The sequence below is a fragment of the Anser anser genome (genome assembly GCF_964211835.1).
Source record: "Anser anser genome assembly, chromosome: 3".
NCBI lineage: Eukaryota > Metazoa > Chordata > Aves > Anseriformes > Anatidae > Anser > Anser anser.
In genome coordinates this window covers 117,382,726-117,403,571 of record NC_139722.1, presented here as the reverse complement: position 1 = coordinate 117,403,571, position 20,846 = coordinate 117,382,726, and the positions used below count along the sequence as shown (strand labels likewise).

The 20,846-nt window shown below is 38.5% G+C and overlaps 1 protein-coding gene across 8 annotated transcripts in view; it reads right to left on the bottom strand.

Annotated features, from left to right (window-relative positions):
* The window catches only part of LOC310896864 (uncharacterized protein), an 84,408-nt gene that overhangs the window by 45,500 nt on the left and 18,062 nt on the right, over positions 1–20,846 (bottom strand). For 2 of the 8 annotated variants that reach the window (XM_083829749.1, XM_083829754.1), the window contains one exon: positions 12,808–12,875. The exons of 2 other annotated variants lie outside the window; for them this stretch is intronic. The gene's annotated coding sequence lies outside the window, so the exon portion shown is untranslated. Of the gene's footprint in view, positions 1–9,243; positions 9,369–9,563; positions 10,471–12,807; positions 12,876–14,093; positions 14,112–20,846 lie in introns of those variants that run through there. 4 more of the 8 variants (XM_083829758.1, XM_083829760.1, XM_083829750.1 and 1 more) reach the window with 4 other exon arrangements.

Below are 20,846 nucleotides of genomic sequence, written 5' to 3'. Positions count from 1 at the left end.
CATGTGCTCCAGTTTTCCAGGGAATAGGCAAGAAAGGAAATGAGGTCTGCTTTACCCAAGAGAATGCATGCCATGAAAGGTAGTGTGTGCAAAAGGTAAAACGAAGGCCACACATCTTGCACGCTCTGAGAGCATTCATGTCACTATAGCTCCAGCCATGTGTGCATTTGCGGCTAATGCCAAGCAGTGTGATGCTTCTCTTCCTCCTTACCGATGCAGAACAGGTACTTCTCTACCTACAGATAGGCACACCTGTAACACTGGCCTAGACAAATGAATACACAAGTTTATCTGAAACTTGTGTAATCCTCCTCTTCTGGATGGAGTAGTACCGCTATCAGAGCTGGCTCCCTTTGGCAGAGGGATTCTCATCTCTCACATGCCACAGTAAAATGGGACAACTCCGCTGAGATTAGCTTTCAAAGACAGTACTTAAACCAATCTAAATATATTATCTGAAGTTTGGAAAGTAAACCAATCTTTCTTTAAAAAAAAATAAATGTATTAATTTGGATACCAACCCTTCCTCTCCAACAACACAGGTAAGTTTATGCAATGAATTGAGACTGATCTGGAGAGTCTTGTCATAATTCCTTCACAACTTATGACAGTTAAAGAAAAAATATTTTTTTCTGCACTTTGGGAGACTATGTGGAATGTTACATGTTTATCCAAAATAAATAGAACCTCCAAGCCTTTATAAGGAGATTTCTTGCTAGTGAAGTATTAGTAATGCTGAAAGAGAAGACCAAATAGCTGTCCAAACCACCACATCAAGTTGAATTCACATTTATGTACTAACACTGCACAAAAACGAGTCAAAATATTATGAGGCAAGAACCCGGCATAAACCTCTTTTATATGGGTAACAAAACATTGCCTCTTTCTGATTGTATTGTCATATGGAAAGGGAAGTTTTAAAGGCAAATTATAATGTTTAATTTAACTTGCATTCCCCTTTTAGAATTCTGTTACGACTTGATTGCAGGAGTCCAGGTGAGATCCATGACAATCCCAGATGAAGTTTTCTAAAAGCTGAGCATCACCAGTACCATGGTAAAACACTGATGGTTCCTTCATCCGTTTGGATGAAGCAGGTGGATCACAATGATGACTTCATCAGAAACCATCAGGCAATTTTATGCCAAGAACAACAATTTATTTCAAGGATATTCTTTTCCTTATTGAAGGGAAAGAAACGCATGAAATGACAATAACAGGCTAGAGCTTGCATTTCACTGCCTGCTAGCAGATAGATCACAGCTGTAACTAGAGGGAAAGTCACCTTGAAGTGTAATGCAATTCCCAGACCATTCAAGGTCCAGAAGAAATCCATTTACATCTGAGAACTATATAAATATCACAAGCAAGAATGACAGGACAGTAACGTGAGAAGGTGACAAAAGAAAATGGACTGTTAAGAGAAGGGAAATGAGGAAATACAGCTCAGGGATCCTTTATTTGCAAGAAAAAGCAGTCATGAATGAAGCCTGATGTGGGGTATTGACTTTTGAGATGCTCCGCCAGGAAAGGGACTGCAGCATTACCCACATCTAAGAGATTTTCTTGCTTTTGGCTCTTCATGATTTCAAATGGAAGCTGGATCCAATAAAAGGTAGTGTAAATACAGTCTTAAAAAAACTCAGGAGGAAAATTATAAATGGTGATATAAATGAGAACAGAAGTTCTTCTTCGATAACCAGACATTTAGCTGGATAATTCACAGATATAATTCTCTAATTACAGATATATGCTTGCCTGGCCCAAATCAGAGTACTCTTCAAGCCCTATTTGTGCCCTTTGGTGAAGTCCTGAAAGCCACCACAGTTACAAGAGGTTTCAGGGGCTGTGCTTCAAATAAGCCTCACCTGGCACTCAGGAAATAGAGGAAAACAAGAACAGGGAAAAAGAAGGAAAAATACAGTAGATTCTGAGAGAATGCTGTGCTAGCTCCTACATTAGTTACCCCAAGACTGTGAGGCAAGCCAAGCACCTTTGGTTAACATGTTAGAGGATACCAGAGCAAGGTTGATCAGCAAGGCTGATTTTGTACAAGCTACTAAGCAAGTGCTTTTCTGACTACCTGTAAGCAACAAAAAACATTGGGTACAAAACCATTCAGTGAATAAACAGCAACAGACAGCTGAAGAGACCTCTTCCATGCTGGGAATTTGCTATCAAAAGTTGTAATGAACTGCAATTAAGTTTTGAAATCACCAGAAGAATTATCAAGTTGGAGCTGCATCCTCTTCCATAATGTACCAGTTTAACTCTGTTGCTTAATTTACATTTGTAAATTCAGATTTTGTTTGTAGGTAACTTGTGTAACAAAATTCTGTATGACATCTTATGAAAGGGAATGTGGTATTTATTAAAAAAATCTGACTACACTGGCTTTATTTACTCATACTTTTCCACTTACATACCCACAAACACCAAGTATATTTATCAGAACATTTTATGGCTCCAGCTCTGTTCCCCATCTTTTTAGCACTTCATCTTTGGGCTAGTTACTCCTCTTCATTTAAATGAAATCACACATGACATTCTGTAACCATTAACAACATACCCTTCCTTTTAACCCTTGTTCTACCATTTCCTCTGGGGCCAACACAAATCCCCACCCCTCCCATCCCAATCTTAATGTAGGTCTGGGATTTTTTTTTCTCTTTTTTATTGTATTTGTGTGGGGGGGGTTGTTTTCTTTTGTTTATTTAATAAAATAACTACATGTTCAGTACCAGACACAACTGTAATATTAGCACTACAAGCTGCAGTTAGAAGTTTAGGATACACAAAAAATCAAAAAAAAAATCAAAATCATAAGGTAGTATTTGATGTGATCACAGAAAGCAACAAACTGTTCCTCATTGAAAAAAGTCTACTAAACATTTGTCCCTTGGAACAATTTTGGACATGTAACATTGTGCAAAGAAAAAAGCATGAATTACATCTACTAAGGCTGACCTCAGTTTTTCAAAGAGTTCCAGTGACCACCAATTATTAAACAAGTGAGCCTAAATTTCCTTTTATGGAAAAATATGAATTTTTTTCAAAGAATACACTTCTGCATATAATTTTATCAAAACTATATACACAGCATGTAGCATCTGCATAACAGCGTTTCATTCATTTGCTCTGTCCAGTTCTTTGTTTTGGTGGAAAAAATAGAAATAAACTCTACATGAGGAATAAATACATAACAAAGCTTAAATCACCAGCAGAGCCTGGAGACAGCAAGGTAAACAATAGTGCCAACACACTGTCCCAGTGAAGACATCTGACATGCACATTAGTCACAACAGGCATGTTTTATTGATTATAGTCTGTCATATGACAGTCCTTCTACTATTTATGTACAATTAGCATCAAGTTTCATCCTGGGCTATTGCCACTTTGGATTTAATTTTACTTGGATCTCACTACACGTGAATGTATCTTCAACAGCTGAATTCCCCAGTGTAAGAACTGTTTTCTCTTGAAACTGATGGGATACATTGTCAATGACGGCATAAAGACACCACAATTCATAATTTGTGCCTTTAAACTGCAACTCGTACTGCAAAATGTTCTAGATAAAGACACAGATGTGAAGTCAGATTAGGGCTTTCTTTGGCTTTTCACACAGAAAACAAGACCAAGTTAATACTTGACAATGTTAACTTGCACCTGCATTATGGTCAGCTCAGGAGAAAGGCAGGCTAAGCCCTGCCAGAAGCATGAGTAATCTCAAAAGAAAATGGCATGGGTGGACCAGACCACTCTCAAAATGCAGGGACCAGGCCCCCTGATTATTAAACCATTTTCTCAAATGATATCATGTTAATGTCTGAAAACACTTGAGAGCCCAGAATGCCAGACAGGGGCAGTGAAAGCCCACAGGTAGCTGTTTGGTGTCCTTCAGAATTAGAAGCAGAATTTAGTCTATGGTGTCTCTAACAAAACAAACGAAAAATCACATGTGAGACTTGTCTGCTAATACTTGGATTCAACTATTTTAGGGTCTACTAGAAGATGTCACATTATACCATCAAATTCCATGACATGTGGGTATCATAAATACAATTGAAAGAAAAGCTTCAACTGGTAGATAAAAAGGAGACACTAACCTAAAGGAAATCCAGGCTTGCTATTTCACAGACCCAGCCTTAGTTCCATGTAGATTTAATTAAGCTATTTTTAGACACTCTCTCTTCCATAAAACTTTTGTAGTTGGTTTATCACTGTAGAACTTGACTATCTTGCTCTTTTCCCTTCACTGCCCTGTGGTCACTGCTCTGCTAAGCTTGGGGGCATTTAGAACATCACAGAAGACACTGTGACATCACAATAAGACCAGGAAACAGCATATTGTATTGCAATATAAACCACCAGTATGCTAGCAGCACAGCATATTAATATTCTGTATTTCTACAGGAAGCACAAACACTACGAAACGTCTTTGAACTTCAGGGTCTTTTACATTGCTGTGAAGAATTCCCTAAAGAACTACAGAGGCTTATGGTAAGTAAGAAGCTAAACCTAAAATGTTAGGACACAGGAATAAATCTGCATTGGTCTTCAAACTTCCTGACTCCAAGTACACATATATGAACAAAAAGGAGTTAGTGCGTTTTAAAAACAACTGGAGGTAGGGTATTCATTTTGTACTCAGAAATTTAAACATAACATTAACAGCTCCTGATACAGTAAAGAGTAGTGAAAGGTGTTTTTTTTGGAGGGGATAAGGAATTTAACAGCCTTGAAGTCTTCCATGCACATGCATGCAGTTTTTTTTACTGAGACAAATCTACAACCTCAAGCAAGATTTCTTCTCAGAGCACTGGTTGAATATGCAGACAAATTCAAAATGATTTTTACAGTCTCTAACAGATAACTGGTGGTAGATCACTTCCACCTCTCCCAAGTAGGTCACATAGTCCTCCTAATCGGTACTCTTATGTTGTTCTTTTCCTGTGTCCACTCATTGGCCAGGAATGGATTTTAAGTAAAATTCGTAGTCAAAACATAGTGTCATGAAGTGAACTGCAATAGGGAACGTTACTGCTAGAGACGACCTTCTGCAATCTCAAGGAAAGCTAAACAAAACAACCCCTGCAAGTCACTACCACTCTGCCAGGCTCACACTAAACAACCTCCTGTACACAGATAGTATCCAAGTTACTCTGAAAGCAGCCTGGGCTAGTACTGGGAACAAACTCCGTTGAAACACAGCTGTGACAGAGGTCACATAAATCATCTCTAGCAGCATGCAAAGGGTCTGTTCAGAACTGGAAAGGTAATGTTCATTTGCATGCTACTTATCTTTTACTCTGCCTTAAAGCTTGAACAAAACCCTCAAGAAATGGAAACAGACTGCCTTCAAACACCTTCAGAATTTGCTCAAGGTAATTCTAAATAGCCAATCATCCTGCTGTTTACCTGTCTTAATAGAGCCGTGAATTCATCTAAGAAGCGTGTTGCAATATCACCTTTAGAGTGTTACACTCTGTGAGGCTGACGTGTCTTTCTATAGTCAGTCAATACTACAGAAAATTTTGGGATGATGCTACTAAGTGCTGCCAGAACTGAGAACCAGGTTTTCAAATTGAACAGTAATCTGTATCTAAGGCCCACAAAAGATAACGATAGAGAGGGAAGAGATTTTCTTCTCTTTGCATTTAACCATCTGGTTGCTGGATAAAAAATGATCTTTCCACGTGATATAACTGGCTGCTCTGTTTGCTCAGGTTCCCCATACAGCAAGGAAACTTTGAGGGGCTATATGCCAACGTTTGTGCCTGGAATATTTTTGCCCCGTGGGTTTCTCAGAAAGCATACTTCCCTGCATGTACTGAGGCTTCACAATGAAGCATCAAATGTCTTATTTATTTCAGTCTTCACTGGAAAGACTGACTAGAAACTTACTGAAGTCAAATCCAGTTTAGGGGCAGAGATTCAGTTCAGAATACTAATTTCATCTGCTTCGTTGATATGGGAACAGGGCTGAGGAAAAGCTGTCACAATCCATCCAAATGGTCAGAAACAAAGAACAAGAGCTACTTTCCAGTCTTGTCTTCTATTTGGTCACCTATGGAACTTATCGCTATGGTGTTTTATGAAACAGATCATAATGAAGGCCTAAAGTTAAGAATCTCATGGGTAACACATTATAATTAGTGTAGAGGTTTGGAGCTGGACTGATGATCCAGCTAGAGCATCAGTCTGGTTGCTCTCTTACTCCCTTTACCACAGAAAAGTGGGTAGACATTTCAATCAGCCTGAATTAGCCCGCCTAAAAAGCTGTCTTTGTGTAAACTGTGGATCAGAAGCATTGTATAAAAGCATCAAAGTAACGTTTGAAACACTGCAGTTATTACAAAAGGTTGTCGTTCATGACTCAAGTAATACCTACCTAGACTCATTGTTAACACTGCCTCACACAAAGCAGTGGCGTGCAAAATATTAGCAAGAAGGTGACAAATACTATTTCCCAGTAGTTTGCAAGACATTTGTGGAGTACATTCCCAGATCTTACATGGTTTAATTTTAAAGTCTGCTACCAGCGTGTTCTGACCAGTACAGTAAATTACATCTACGGTGATGATCTACACTGCTGCTATTTTTTATTGTCTGTACTGGATCAGAACATCAGAATTCAGTCACCAGTTAGCGATACAATTTCCACATACTTATAACCATACTGGTTGCCCTTTATTTTAAATTACCCTGAACTGATGTGGCCTCACTGAAACTCTGAATTGTTCCACCTCTTATCTTTTCTGATAAAAGACTTTCTACACACAGATGCACGTATTCAAACACACCATAAAGTATGTCTGTAACGTTGTGTATATCTAAGGAGAAGAGCCAAACCACCTTCAGCTACATGACAGAACAGATTGCTCCTGGTTTAGGTCTCACAGGATTCCAAAGATCTCTAAGATCCTGATCACTTCATCTTTCCACTGCCTTTATAAACTGACAGATCCATAGCATGCAGAACTGATTAGGGGGGTAGGTTAATCTTTTATATTTAATAAAGAATTGTATCGATCATTACAAGGTTAGCAAAGAGGAAGTCATATTTAGCAGTAAGGAATTTAACATACTGGAATGGCTTTGGTATTGACTGTGATAAAGGCTGCATTTCATGAACACTTTGCAAGTGTTTCTAAGGGAGCTAGATTACAGAAAAAGTAAGGATAGAAAAATGTAAACCTTCTTTACTACCGAGTAACCTAAATAAAAAGGTAATGCTCACCCTATGCTATCAGGTCGTTCATCATTGGAAATTATCTCCCAGGTTAATTTTGTGTGAACTTGAACTAGAGGTGAGTTAGGTACATACATACGCAGTGGGAGATGCGTGGGCTCTGCGTACATCATGCAACAGTTTTGTCCCTGAGCCATGGGACATGGCTGTGGGTGACTAACCCCAAATAAGAGAAGACTGGCAGGGAACCAGAGGGTCTTGCAGCTTAAAAGAAAAAAGGCCAGAGCCTGATTCTACCAGAATCCCTCATGATGCTGATTAAGTCATTTGATATGTCTGACCCTTCATTCCTCATCTCCTCAAAATGGGAACAATAAGGACACCATGCCTTGTAAATTCAAACTACAGGCTTTTTGTTGCAAGGAAAATAATGGCACTTACTTTCATAGTATGTCTACCACGGGCACTTCACTCTAGGCAGCACCTGCCAGAATGAGAGCTCAGTCTTCAAGCACTATTGAAACATAAGCAACAACGTTCAGTTTATGAGAAGGAGAAATCTATCCTTTCCAAAAAGCCAGACCCAACACATGCTGCATGACCCCCCCAGCTCCAGCTATAATTGTAACATGAACATCACGAGGTTCTTCTTCCTATACTTCCTTTCCATTTTGGAGGTTCACACTAGTTAATGAAACCTGTTTGTATCTGTAGCACATTCATTCAAAATGCAGTGGGGAATTATTACCTCATGCTGGCCAAACAATTCACTGGTCTGTTTACAGAAAAACTGTGATAAATAGCTGGACTGTTGTCATGACCCTTCACCCAGATCTTTTGATAGTAACGAGAATGTCATGTAAAAATAAATGCAAAAGCATAGAGAGAGTCCCTACTAAAAGCAGCTAGTGTAAGGGGAAAGATAAATAAATTCCATATTATGCTTAGCAAATTAAGTTATTTGATAGACAGCTCTTTCTTGTGGATGAATGAAAAAATCACTTTAGCATTTACCAGTGGTTACTGCTCCACATCCCTCTGAAACCCGAATAGCTACAAGCAGATATTATTGCATAACTGTGTGTGCGTGCTCTGATACAACACAGTAACAGACAACAGCTCCTGAACTCAATTCCGAGTGAAGCGCATTCCGATTTCTGCAGATCGCTTTTCTCTGAGTCACACTTGCTATCGTTTTTCTGCAGAGCTATCATGCTTAAGACCATGGTAATCTACATGGAACAAGTCCTGGTAAAACAGCATTGCAGAATCTGACACTGTAAGTAGCAGGTTTAGATTAGAGTGATTAAAACAAATTTCCCTTATCATAAGTGTGTCACAGATGACCCCAAACTCTCCTCCTCTCAATATGGAAACGGGCCTTTGCAACAGCGCTTTCCAGAGAAACAGCTAGGACTCACAGGCTTTTCTACACTGAATCTCTCCAGCAAGTATCACATTTCTGAATGAGTGGGGCATTTCTTGCAGGAGGAGTGATCCTCAACCCAGCTACGGGCTGTAAATTTCCACTGCACCTCATTGTGTGCCGCCAGGCTGGCCTGACCTTTCGGCAGCACGGCCCTGCCTTTGTGCAGTGTTTATGTGCATTCCAGCAGCCCTCTGCGCTCCCTGGGCAAGGTTAAAGCTGGGGGGACAAGGAGGAGGAGAGTCGATGAGACAAAAAGTAAGGGAAAGAATTTAAACAGCAGATGCAATCCGGAAGCGAGACGATATGCTACGCTGTCCCTGCTACAAATACACGAGACTGATTTTGTTTCCAGTGAAGTTTGCCTTGCAGTTATCATAAAGCAAGGAGAATCAGGCTCTCTGCCAGTTGTTTTGTCATGACCACAGAGCACACTGAACACGTCTCTTTTCAGTCAAATCTCTTACCTAATCAGCACATGTGGACCTGTGCTGATCTTGTGAATTATGGCCCTAAATGCAGAGCCCTCTACTGCAAGAAGTAAAAATATCTTAAAAAAATAAAAATAAATAAATAAATAAATACAAAGAGAAGAAGAAGCTGTGTGGATTTAAGTACCCACCATGCACAAATGTTCGGTGACAAATTTGTAATGAAGGATGCACATACTTCTCTCTTCTGTCCGTCCTACCACCAAACTTGCTCTTACGTGGAAAACCCGGCTCCCACCACCTACCCTGTCAGCCCCCAGGGCCAGGAGCCAGCTGCACCCGTGCTACCAGCCCCACCGCAGAGGAGGAGCCGAAGGGGGGCAGAGCCACGGGAACCACATGGCTGCCTACACCATGCATACCCTGCCCCATGCTTGGCTCTCAAGTCCAGTGCAAGAGAAACAGATGGCTGCTCTGGACATTTCTGTCATCCTCTACTGCTTTCTCTCACCTTGTAACGTAATGAGCCTTTCTCAAAGTGCCTTACCCGGCGCTAGGCTTCTTTTAGCTTCCAGCTCAAGACTATGAATCACAGGAGCAGAGCGAAGCCTGACTCAAACTTTGCTGGGCTTTAGAAGCCAGCTGCCCACTCCCTGCTGTCCTGGGAAGGGAAGGGGGATGCCACATCAGGTACATGAAAGACTTAGCTGTATGAGCAGCAGCAGAAGCCATTCAAGGCTCAAGGAGGAGCTTGGGATCACCTTTCTGTACTGATACTCAAAGTGGGGCTGTACAGTCAACATGGAAGAAGACAAAAAATACTAAATGAAATTTCTCTTTGGTGGGACAGGAAGGCTTGCCTCTAGTAGTCACAGCTGATTCCGTGCCTTTAGCATGTTTTTCCTCACTGATACTAATTTCTATGATTGTTAGATTATCACCAATACTCTCCTATCTTCTTCCAAAGGTTATTTAACTTGTCTTAACCTCATGACTGAATGATAGAAGGTATTAAGATTCATTGTACTCAGCTCTTCATAGCTTTCTGCTGGTCTTCATCATGCTAGTCTCCTTCATGCTGTCCCCCCAATATGAAATAAACTAAGCTGCATGCTGACAAATCTAGGTCAGGAATTGGTTGTTGCTTCTTTTCTTGTCTCAGCAAGGAGAAAGGCTGCTATATGTCATGAATTTTTCTGCAGATGTATTTACAGCAGTGATAGTCCTTGGGAACCTGCTCTTGGAGTTAATGGGAACCTGCCACAATGGCAGCCTGTCTAGAAACAGGTACCACTCTTAACATTTTGCTTAAAAAAAAAACAAAAAACTGCCAGTGAACAGCAAAGAAGAAGCAAACAGAAGATACCATCAAAAAACAAGGGCTGCAAACAATTAAAAGTAAATATTAACAAACAAAACAAACAAAAACCATAAAAATAGATGGACTTATTAGAAACAGCCTACCTGTGCGACTATTTAGTGTTCAGACAGTGCAACTCAGCAGTGCCCCTGGACTGGAAGGACCCCAGGCACTACTGAAAAGAAGCTAGCAGTGGCATTGTCAGCAGGCTACACTGTGGCTCCATTTCATTCCTTGTGAGAAACACTTTGTTCTCCCAAAATTATATATGTATATTTTTTCTTTGTGTGGGTGGGATGTGGGAAAGGGTGTAGAAATTACAGAACTCAAAGTAAAAAATTAGTCAAAGCTTCAAAGATATGCCCACCCAGGCAGATGGATCAGAGTAACATACCCAGCAAAAGATAAACTGTCTTCATTCCCGGAATTCCTAAAGGATGATCTAACAACTCTTTATCTAATACTAGAAAAGCCACCAATACACCTAGGCTGGGGGCACATGCAAGAGGGCTGTGCTTTGCATTGACAAAACCATTAAGTGAGGAACAAAGGCGTTTCAGTGAAAAGGAAACCTGGTCTACACTACATTAGAGAACCTTACAAATATGTACACACAGCACATGTAAGCTGTGTAGGCATCTCACCAATTACAACAATGACAACCAGACAAATGCAGAGAAAACATACTTGTAATTTAAGAAGAATCATTGATTAGTGAGAAAGCATTCCATATTTGAAATTAATTAACTGTAAACTAGGTGGGTGGTAAATAGGGGTCCCCGTTAAGGGTCTTTTCTTCCAGTGAACACGTACAAGAATAGTGTGAAGGTATTTGTAAGTCTACAGAACTGGATCGCATTGCATACCGTTTGGAACTCAAACCAGCAACACTTGTATAAATCTATTGTTAAAAACACACTATTTTTCAATACCTGTGATGCAGTAGTGTCTATAAGAAAATATTTGTATAGATGATCCAAAATTTTGAAGTTTGTAGTTTTCTCCTGAATTTCAGGTGACAGACAAAGCACACTTAGTAGAATAAATATAAGAGTTAGCTTCAAAACTAAGAAGCAGTTTCAAACGTTGCACAGACTTTTTTTATTCCACCAGTACAAAGTTGTATAGAATTAGATTCCTGCCCCAAATGTGTCTTAGTTCTTCCCATCGTGGTGAATCTAAACCAAATTAATAATATTTTATGCATAAAATAAATACATAAATAAAGTAATATTATTAAAGTCATTAAAAGCGACAGTAAGGAGGAAGGTAGGAATTAGGAACTTTTTCCAGTTTAGATGATGAAAAAATGAGATGTGAGAGCCCATCTAACCGATATCTATTTGTACTACCTAGAGAAAGACCAGATAATCACTATAAGAAATAAATCAGCTATATTCAGTTATCACGGCAATCTCCTAAAAGGAGATTTTAGGTGGTAGAAGCACACCCAAAAAAGCACAGAAAAACAGGACCGATCCAACCAATATCCTGTTGGGCTACTCCCAGGCCCATCACACAGCCATCAGCCCTTCAAAGGCCCATCTCCGCATACCCAGGGAGGCTCAGGTGCACAAGGGCAGGCAGTGAACACGAATTACAGCTGAAAACCACCCGGTTCAGGCCCCTCCCAGGATTGTCCCAGCAGAGACATCAGCACTAATGGTCTAGGTGTGAAACCCATCACAGCAGGTCATCTGGATGGGAGCAGCTCTCCAAATCACCTTTCAGACTCAGGAGGGTTACTGCCTAGGGGTGTGGGAGGCATTATGGGATGCAGGGGAACACGGGATTTATTATGGGATGTTTGTGGGAGGAACTATAGGAAGTTAAAGGGAGGGGGCTAGGTGATTTGGAGAGGAAGAAGCATGGGAAAATTGAGGGGCAAGGGGATTAAAGAGTGCTGGTTGCATGTACATAGTCTGCTGGTTGGTATGCTTGTCTGGTTATGCCCTGCACCTCATCAGTACAGCCTGTTCTACCTTATTCAATCCCATTCTCTTTCCTGTGTTAAGGACCCTCCAGTGAATGTGCATGTGAAAGTATGAGTGCTTGCAACTGGAATACAACCATGAGGGGAAAGCAGCTGCAGAGCTTCCCTTCCCTCTCTCAGGCTGTATGACACAACTTGATCTATTTTCCTCCAACTGTAATAGTGACCCCACCACTGCCCAGTGAATTCCAGCAGACTTTGAAGGAAGAATATATAAAGAAAATTTAAAAACTTCCATGCAGGAACAGAATGTTGGAACTCAATTGACTTCAAACAAGACTGATAGACTATTAGGTATTCCATCTGTATGAGCTATTGCTGAGCTATAGCTCTTATGAACAGTGCAATAATTAACTTTTTTTTTTTTTTTCACATGGAAATTCATGTTAACTGTGCACTTACTACGATTTATTTTCCCAGGTATAGCAATCAGTCATGAAGAAGAACAGGAAATTATTTTGGGCATCTACCTGCAAATACAAGAAAGATAATTTGAAAAGCTGCAAGTTTTAATAATATCTTCCTATCATCACATTTAGTGCATTTTTTGCACTTATATAAAATCCTGTCTTTCTGAAATTAATACTTCTTTTCCTTAAATATTTAAAGTTTAATACAGTAAATTAGTTCATTAAATTGTAATTCAATTTTTGTACCTGTGGTTGTAACAGGAAACTTGCACAAACATCTCCATTAATACATATATACGTACACTTTTAGGTAATTCCAAATTAACCAAAACTTAAAGGATTTGAATATACTGAACCTCCCTAAAATTCACATTTTATAGACTTAGATAACCAACTACAATATGCATCAAAACCAATTTAAAATATATTAGCTCTTTATACAGTACTTTTCATCAACAAATCTCAGGATTTCATAGGAGGCCAATAGCTATCTTACAGACAGATAAAACTGAAGCAACATGAGGGGGGATGATTTATTAGAAGCAGACCCAAAGCCTCCTCATTTCTAGGCCAGTTGTCCATCCCACAGGCTACATTTCAGCTGAAAATGAGTTCTTGATTATGTAACCAAGTGAAGTATTTGGACCCCTGAACACAATACTGAAGTATACAATGTCCTCAGAATGCATCAAGTGTTTTTCATTAGTATTTTCTTGGTTTTACTCCTTTCGTAAAGAACATCCATAACTAGAGGGACACTGTAACATTTGTGGATCCACCGTTTATGCCCTTGAGATAACTAAGTAAAAAGCAACAGTAAGAGACAAAGCTCACTGCAGGATAATCTGAATGTATACAAAATGTATCAAATATATGAGTGATAACATTAATACTGAATTGATTAAGAATTGAACATGGAATCTGAGCTTTATAGAAATCACAGAAAACACAATAGCCTATTATTAGGCCATGGGATACAAAGACGGTTCAGCTAAAAGGTCTTACATAACTGCTATACTGAAGTTGACCCCATACTGGCAGCTTTATTACTCCAGGCTTAACATTGAAATACAGGGAAAATTCATAAGGAAGCATTTTTTTATTTTATTTTTTAATACTGTTTTATAAGTAAAGGTGACAAAGGGATATAGTGTAATTATGAATTGTTATAGAAAGTACAAGTCCATCTAACATGTTTAGACAGAACGTATTCATATTCACAGGACTCTACGCCACCAATTTAGACAGTTAAATTCTGCTGAAAAAGGACTGACCTACCTGCAAAAGCTTCCAGGCTCTATCAAAATTAGGATAAAGTTCTAGGCTGAGAGGTCAGGGGTGTGAAAAGGGTTAGCGTCTGCACTTTCAGTTAGCTCATCTTTAACGTTTGTTAGCACTTAACACAGAAAAGACAATTACGCTATTTATGGTGAGTTTCCTACTTTTTCATGCTGTATGCTTCAGTAACAATCGTCTGAACTGAAATGCAGATCCTATTCAGACCAGTAGATGGCACAAACCATTTATTTCACTATATTCATCACAATATTTATTGTAATGTCAAAGAATCACCTATTACCTTCAAAAGAGGATTCACTGTTTTTAGAATAAACAGGGATGTATAGGAACACTAAGAAACTATAATGTTTAAATGACTAGAGACACACGAATTAACAGCTAGTTCTAAAACAAAACAAAACAAAACAAAACAAAAAACACTTAATACAAGAATTCTACTATGTAGATGCCAAGTAAATAACCATGCAATAAAAATAGTTACCAAGTACATTCTACATTTTAAGCTTGTTGCATATTCTTAACAACTGATAATACTCTTAAATATGAAAAACTTATTCAACACTGAAAAAAAAAGAATCTAACATGAAAAGACTATGGGATAGCTGTGCAAAAGATACTTCAGCTGGAGGAACTTAACTTCACTGGCTAACTGACTGAAAAGTGACTAACAGATTTCCTATAATGACAAATGCTGGGAAAAACCTACATCAGTTGACAAAATATCTTGTGCCTTAGAAAACGAAAAACTTCAGCAGGATAGAGTAGGAGCAATACAGATCAGGTTTAACTGACAACTGGGGGAAAAAAAAGTAGCCATTTATTTTAGAGCTAGGAAAAGGCCTAAAAGAAACAGCCAATAATTGAACCTTTTAAAAAAAATAAGAATTTAACAGGTAAAAATCAAGAGCTCCAAATATATGCCTAAAGCAAAAAATTCTAAATAAACTTATAGCCAGTCATACAATAACATCTTTGAAATCCACACCATTTCAGAGCCAAGAGAAACAGACTTTTCTTCCACTGTGTAAGAGAATCAGAAAGTTTTAAATGCCAAAAATACCTAAATATTTGGAACTGAATCAGTTCATATGCAGGCATACTTGCAAGCATACTTCCACATAAATCATTCATGACAGTCATGGGTTATCAGGCTCTGCAGTGGATCTTTCTAAACAAGAAAAACACTGTAAAACAGATTGTTTGTATTTCAAAAAGAATACAGCTCCTGAAACATAGCCGTTGTTTGCTTCACTTTTATAAACATGTGTTGGAAAACTTTAATTCTTGGAAAGAAAAAAGAACAAAGGAAGTGATTCACACTGAAATACAGGGCAGGGGAAATGCATCTTTCCCATTCTGTAGAACACAAAACTCATTCCCATACAATTTTGATAAAATTATTGGAATACTAGAGCAAGAAGAACCACGCTATCAGACTCCATTTTCTAAGCTGCAAAGATAACCTATAGCTACATAATTATAGGACTTAATAATACTTAATTTTATATTTTCAAAGAAATATTGTGACATCATGTCACTTCACAGGGCACACCACTTAGCGCAGTTATTTGCTGCAGGAGTACATTAAATGCTATGCAATCATAGGGTAAATTATCCCCATATCTGTTGGGCAAATTAAAACTTAACATGAGAAAAATTATAAATAATGTGAAGATTCATGGTTTAATTATTTTAATAGCAAGTAATTTATCAAATAATTACGAAAAAGAAAGACGCAGATGAGTAATGGGCTGGAATATACAAGCAAGAGTCTTTTTTTGCACTGAGCAAAGAACTCCTAAACTATAATGCTAATAGTATGAATGTCTTTTTTTTTCCTTTAATCTAGTACAACTTCAGGCTAACAGAGCCCCAGGTAGTGCTTGTCCCTCCTACCTCTCATTAATTATGCAATGAGTCAGTTCGACAGGTAGACCCGAAGGAGAATTTTGTTTTTGATAATTTGTTTTCTGGTGAATCAATCCAATTTACACTACTTGCTTCCTAGATCCAATGCAACAGGAGAGTTGTGAACATGCAGCCAGACATGAAAGAAACAAATTATTCTCTGTAGGAGTCTAAAAGTAGGCTTGTAGGTAAACCTCCAGAAGCTAGCAAAGGGGTTTTGTCTTTATTTTTAAAGGACACAGGGAAGCAGGAAAAAAGTTTTGTTCAAAGTTCAAATACTGCAGTTTCTAGAGAAGAAGGAAAATGCTGGATCAGAAACAGGCCAAAACGACTACCTCAGCAGGAGACAGAAGGAGGATCAACAAGTGAAATTGCTCTTTGACAATGAGTATTGCTGAGATGGAAACCACAAACTGCTGGCTGACAAAAAGAATAATGACAATTAGAGTCATATGTTTTAGACACAAGATGCTGCAGCAGACTGATTTATCCCAGCTGAACGGTAAAATAACCTTGTTACTGGCTATTTCCTTATAACCCTGGTTGAAAAGGCCACTCCAGACTACAAAAATGCTACACATTAACATTTGGTGGAAAGCTTTCTTTTAGTAGAACATAACCATCATACTCCCAAAACTTCAGTAAAAGTATTTATATTAACAAAGGAAATATGAAATGCATTACAAAGAAAATACTTAAAAACAAACCTAGTTAACGTGATGATAGGTATGGGATGATAGGTATGGATCTTTGAGAAGACTTTAGACTTTCCTTGTTTCCACACTGTGACAGAAATAGGAGGCATATGGGGTTTGCAGATTGGTTAGCAGCAAGTTCCCAAGGCTTTCCAAGCTCCTCAGTTTTATCTTCTGAGGCAAGAAAAGACAGCTTTACAGTTGCTGAAGTTAACTTCCCTGGATTAGGGACTAGTCTTCAAAGTATCATTTAACTAGAGGGTTTTTCTCTTGTCAAAGAAGGAGAAAAAATGTCATACCTAAGTGTTTTAGCAACATTCACTACAGAAAATCTGTTTGGAAACAAAGAACAAATACAAAATTAAATAACTCAATTGATAAATGTTGGCTACAATCTCCAGATGTTTTCCCCCATCTGCATCTCAAACAAACAAAAAAAAGGAAGAAACAGAATAAAACCCGCTTCTTTGGAGCCTTATCATCTTCTGACATATGCTAATTTGGCAGCCCTAGAAAGCATTCAGTTTCATGTTGTGACAGCATTTTGTAGCTAACGTTTGACTTCCGTTTCAGGTCAAAAATATTTCTTCTGCAAACAAGAGCAAGGCAAAGTCCACAGACTCCTCAACTCTCCCTCTGTATCAATGTTGTGAGACTTCTACGTTATTTTTTGGCCTATTCAGTAAACTTGAGGGATAATACTTGTCTTTGGCTGGTGTGTGTGTGTGTGTGTGTACATTGTGCCTTGAACTAAAACTGGTGATACCTTCAATCATAATAAAAATTATAAATACAAATTATAGCTCAGACATGGAAACTTTTTTCCCTCTTGTGGGTAGCTATTGCAAAGCTACAATTAACCTCAATTAAAAGCAGGGATAAACTTTATACAAAGAATATGCTGTTCAGGTGTTCTTAATGAGAACAGCATTTGGCACTGTTTGATCTTTTTGTAACAGGGAGTTCTGCTGGGATGAAAATGAAAGTGGCTAAAGCTTAATCCAAGAGGAAAGTATTTTTTTTCCTCTATACAAAAAGGGATTTCTCTAATAAAATGTACCTAGAAAGATTAAGATCTATTTGCACTCTAATTACCCTGAGCAGCCTCAGAGACCTCACCCCCACACACAGTCCACTGTGCATTTAATCTCTGGTGGAAACCTCCAATCCTTTTTCCAAGCTGTGTAGGCAGGCCTGTGCTCAGCCGTGCCCTTGCTGTGCTTGTCTTCAGTGGACTTTGGGAGTTGACCTCCGGCCTGCCTTATCACCTTACATTTGCATCGTTTCTGACACAATCATCATATTTATGATGATCACTGGACTGCTCCCAGAATCTACCACTGCCACCAACCCTTCCCTGTCCAGCTACTGGAAAGCTGATTTTCTGGAAACCTTACCTTACCTTTTCTGGAAACACTTCCCTTGAGATATGTTTTACACTCTGTCCACTGGTATTATTTCCTACTGCTTTTCCACACTGATATCACAGCTGTCCAAGTAACCTCTTGCGGACTATGCAAAGAGTGGCCTTATTTGCATCGATTATATAACTTCCATAGAAAAAGCAGTGTTTACGTATATAGTTTAATCTTTATGCCATTAATCCAGGTTGCTAACCATTTTCACTTAAAGAATTTTAGTTAAGTGTTGCCCAAACTAAAATGTATCAGACTACACTGTACAAAAAACATACAACTTCCCCTGAAGTCAAAGGGTTTGGATTTTGACTTCTGAACTTTATCTTTAATTGAAAACCTCTCTCTGTGTTTAAAATTACTTTGTGTTAATTTTTTAGTTGTATACTTTTAAGGGGACTTATTTCGCATTACATTTCAGACATACCATTAGTTCAGGATGAGAGCAAGCATCACTACCTGATCAGATGGCTATCAGCCTGGAAGCATCCTCACCTAACCCAAAAAGGCAGGTACAGCAGAAGATGCAAATAAGGGTCTGGGAAAGTTAAGAGAGAGTTGGGAAGCTTTTTTCTCACTCCAAGAAGACACATTTCATTGTCTTATCCACCCCCCCCCCCTTTTTTTTTGTATTCTCAAGCTACTTTTATATACTGTTTAAATCATTACCAACATGCAGTGCTGCTGAAACACAATTCTGTTATTCCCCTTCCCACCTACTCCTAGCTACATACCTGTCCCTCTCAGCAAAAGTGATATTACAGCCACAGTGATGCATATCCAGGTTAAAACAAATCACTTTGTCAGGTTAGTTTTCAGTGCTAGCTTAAAGCGTACATGAAACCATGGCCTCATTAATCAGCAAATTTTACCTAATTACCAGAAGTCACAAGGGATGACCCTGCTACTGTAACATTTTACAGCTTCCATTCCCAAACTCCATGGGTTGTGTTCTCCACTTTCATCAAGCTTGTGACCCAAATACTAGCACATATGAACAAGATCCTATTGCCCTTGAGGCCCATCTGCAATGGTCTTTTGCTCATATATTACTGTTGTAATGCAGAAATTCAGCTCTCACCTGATTCCACAAACTTTCCCTTTTACATGAACTATTTTCCACATGCTATCAACTGGTAGAGGAAAATGTAGTGTCAGGCTGGGAAGATTAAGGAAAGCCTTCCTCCTACCCCTTTTGTAAGGCTATTGCCTGACCCCCCAGTACAGGCATACTGTGTCTCAGCCCAAGAGATGTCTTTGTTTTTCTGAAATCCTGAACGGAACAGATTTTCCAAGCGAGAAACCACCATTTATTCCAGCTAAACTAGACGTTTTAGTTTGTGTTTTCTGACAGACTACTATCTGATATGACTAGCATATCTATTACAGAGGAGGGAAGCTTTGCTTCTAGTCTACTTAGGAAATCACAGAGCTTTCCCAAGCTCTTATCACTAACCCAACAGAGCAGGGCTAACAATAGCACGTTTTCTTCCAGAACAATTTACACTACCCATTTTCTTTCAAGAAGCAACTAAACTATTCTGAAAGGTTATAGATAATACTTATTTACAATAGATGAAACATTTTGGTCTTTTCATTCTCTATTTCCATGGGAAAATCTCCATGATTTCCCTTGAGTTCTCTTTTTGTGTGTAGTCTAGACTATCATAATAGTTTTGACAATTATTTTTATTACATAACTTTGAAAAACAGACTCTCATAGAATTTGGTTGTTAGAAAAATCCTGCTCTGAATAAGATAGGACAATGTGTGGCTTTTGAAAAAAAAATCATAAATTCCTCTACTGTTGGTTTGTTTCAAAGTTGATTTCTCAGTCTAGAAAAGCTAAAGCTATATTTTAGAGCATGCCAACCACCAATATATATATAAGGAGATTTCCTTTTCCTATACTTCTTCCTGTGCAAAAGGAAGCAAGTAAAAATAGGGTTTGGCCTTGAACAACTATTCCAAAAGATGCTGAAAGGATCACCCAAACACTAAAAACTTGTAGACACCACTTCAGCTAGCTGATAGAGACTTGTTAGAGCTTTATGTTATCCTAGTCACTCTCAATTAGAATGGAACAAATACTTATGCTTGGGAATTTTCTCATTCTCTACTCCTATGGGCAGTATGTATCTCATACCACTCTGTTAAATCAGGTGTGATAAATATTTGTAAAGAAATTGATTTTGTATACAGAGACGTGATGCTACACTACTTAATGAAGGAGTGCTCATCGTTGTGCCTCTGAACTAGACAGGAGGGACAGGCAGGCTTACATGACATTTTAAATTTTTGTAACAAAAATAAGGTTGCTTAAGGTGCGTTTTCTGCTAAGTATCTTTATTATAGATTATTTCTGGTGCTATGTTGACCTCCTCCACAATTCAACCTTCTGGACTACTTCTCTGTATTATTCCACAGTTGGAAAGGATAAAAAAACTCCTTAGTGGTAAATGTTAAATAGAACAGATTCCTGCTGATAGATTATTGATCATACTTGAGTGATCTATTGAATATCATGGCCAAGATGCCCTTCTCCACTTTAGGTTTAAGGATCTAACATATTTAAAAATATTAACATTACAAGCTGGTTATTTTCATGATGGAAATTATTAAACTGGGATGCACATCTGCTGCAAGAGCAGGTAGCATCTCTGTTTTTTAACCATAGACTTTATGGAGAATTTTATCAAACTCATAAAACCCAC